The sequence below is a fragment of the Arachis hypogaea genome, chromosome 19 (assembly GCF_003086295.3).
Source record: "Arachis hypogaea cultivar Tifrunner chromosome 19, arahy.Tifrunner.gnm2.J5K5, whole genome shotgun sequence".
Taxonomy (NCBI): domain Eukaryota; kingdom Viridiplantae; phylum Streptophyta; class Magnoliopsida; order Fabales; family Fabaceae; genus Arachis; species Arachis hypogaea.
In genome coordinates this window covers 48568874-48572001 of record NC_092054.1, presented here as the reverse complement: position 1 = coordinate 48572001, position 3128 = coordinate 48568874, and positions in this window count along the sequence as shown.

The window sequence follows — 3128 nt, the reverse complement described above, 5'->3', positions numbered from 1 at the left end:
TGAAGAGATCCACCAGCAGAGTGGTCCAATGACATCTTGGATAATTCAGACAGACCATCATAGAATATACATAAGATACTCCATTCTGAAAGCATGTCAGAAGGACACCTTCTGATCAATTGCTTGTATCTTTCCCAAGCTTCATAGAGGGATTTACCATGTCTGAAGGTTTGGACTTCCACTCTAAGCTTGCTCAACTTTTGAGGTAGAAAGAATTTGTCCAAGAAAGTATTGACCAACTTTTCCCAAGAGTTCAGGCTTTATTTAGGTTGTGAGTCCAACCATATCCTAGCTCTGTCTCTTACAGCAAAGGGGAAGAGCATAAGTCTGTAGACCTCAGGATTAACCCTATTGGTCTTAACAGTGTCATAGATTTGCAAGAATTCAGCTAAGAACTGATGAGGATCTTCCAATGAAAGTCCATGAAACTTGCAATTCTTCTGCATTAGAGAAACTAATTGAGGCTTAAGCTCAAAGTTGTTTGCTCCAATTGCAGGAATTGAGATGCTTCTTCCCTATAAGTCGGAAGTTGGTGCAGTAAAGTCACCAAGCACCTTCCTTGCATATCCAACATTGTTATTATTTTCGGCTGCCATGTCTTCTTCTTTTACAAAAATTTCTGTAAGGTCCTCTCCGGAGTGTTGTGCTTTAGCTTCTCTTAGCTTTCTCTTCATAGTCCTTTCAGGTTCAGGATCAGCTTCAACAAGAATGTCCTTATCCTTGTTCCTGCTCATATAAAAAAGAAGAGAACAGAATAGAAAAGAAGAGGAATCCTCTATGTCACAGTATAGAGATTCCTTTATGTGAGTAGAAGAATGGAAGAATAAAAGAATGAGGCAGAGAGGGAATATGAAGAATTCGAACACAGAGAGAGGGAGAGGGTTCGAATTATGAGTAGAAGAGAAGTGTTAGTAAATAAATAAAATAAATAAAAAGAGATGAGAGAGAGATAGTGGTGCATGGCAAAAGTAAAGCCAATTAAGAGATTATAATATAATAGAACAGCGTTGCGAGTATAGCTCTTAACCAGCTAAAATCCGCCTCACCAATTTAAAAGAGTGTCACAAAAATTTAGAATAAAAATACTGGGAGTATGAGTCCCAGGTCATCTCCCAACGAGTTGCGAGAAAGGGTACTAATTTATTAATCAGGAGTTTCCGAGAGAGTTTAAGTTTGGATAATGAGCAATTAAATAATTATAAATTAAAGCAATAAAAACTAAGAATAATTATTAATATTCTAGATAAAAAGCCTTGACTGGGGGAATGATTAATTGGAAGTTCTATAAGGTTATTGTTTTCACTTAGTTAACCCTTACTAAATAAAGGAAGGTCAAGTGATTGAGCGAACTCTTATTCGCAAATCCTAGTCCTCTCCCTTGGGAAGGTCTAGCATTAGTAAATCCAGAACTAGCCAACAACTTCCAGTTTAATCAGCGCTTAAGCCTTCCAACTCAAGTGTCTCCTTTTAATCAACCCCTATGTCAAGTATGGAGTCTACTCCATTGACATGAATAAAATGCTCATAAAAATATAAGAAGAAGATATAATAATTCAAATAAAATAGGGATTGGAAATTAATTAAAAGTAAAAGTAATCCTTTGCATTAACAATCCATGAAAATAATCCAATTACCACTTTAAACAAGAATTAAGAATATGGAATAAATAAATAAATAAAAGAGTAAGGAAACAAACTGGAATAGTGTCTTTAATGGAGGTAATGACTCTTCAGTATCCGAAAACAAAAGTAATAAACTAGGAATGTAAAGGGAAACTAGAGGGAGAGTAAATCTCTCTAAATTTATATCTAAAACCTAAAAATTATCCTAATGAGAATGTATCTAAAGTTGTGTAAAAAGGTCTTTTTAGTCTCTTCATGTTCCCTGACTTTATTCTGTGTTTCTGGGCCGAAAACTGGGTCAAAACGCGGCCCGAAATTGCCCCCAGTGTTTTCTGTTAATTTTGCAAATCACGCAGGTCACGTGTACGTGTCGTCCACGCGTTCGCGTCATTCAGCAATTTTCCTTGTCACGCGTACGCGTCGTCCACGCGTTCGCGTCATTTGTGCAGACTCCAATCCACGCGTACGCGTCAGGCACGCGCACGCGTCACTGTAATTTTCTCCATTCTGCGCGCTCGCGTGGGCCATGCATGTGCGTCGTACTCACTGGTCATCTCCTTCGTTTCTTGTGTTCCTTCTATTTTTGCAAGCTTCCTCTCCATTTTCTAAGCCATTCCTGCCCTATAAAGCCTGAAACACTTAACACACGGATCACGACATCGAATGGTATAAAAGAGAATTAAAATATACTAATTAAAAATCTCTAAGAAGCAAGTTTTCATTCATAAAACAATACTAGGAAGGGATTATAAAATCATGCAAATCATATGAATAAGTGGGTGAAGACTTGATGAAACCACTCAATTAAACACAAGATAAACCATAAAATAGTGGTTTATCAACCTCCCCACATTTAAATATTAGCATGTCCTCATGCTTAGCTTAAGGAGATAAAGTAAATGAGTAGGGAAAAGTAAGACTCATGCAATGCAATGCAACCTATGTATATGAATGTAACTATATGCTAAAATGATTTTACCTACTTGGTTAAAAGTAAACAAGTTCTTTAAGACAAAAATAAATCAAATTCCACTAATTTAAATTGTATAGTAAAAACAAGTAAACTTGTAGGAAGACAGATCATGAAAGTAGGGAACATAGAATTAAGCATTGAACCCTCACTAATGGTGTATATGCACTTTAGTCACTCTAGTGTATAGGGTAATTCACTCTACTCTTTTCAAATCATGCTTTCTAAACCTTGTTCTTCACCTAACCAATCAACAAGTATTTAATGTACCAATGCAAACATCATGAGGTCTTTTCAAGGTTGTAATGGGGCCAAGGTAAAAGTGAGGGTATATATATGGCTAAGTGAGCTATAAATTGAATCCTTGATTATCTTAAGCTATCACCTAACATACATACTCTATTTTCTTCTTAAATCATCCTTAGCTACCCAAAATTTTTCCCACTTTTGTATTACATACTCATGCATCAACTCTTTTCTTAACTTGTATCACATATGCATTGATTTTTATTGAACTTAACTTAGCATTGGGGTAA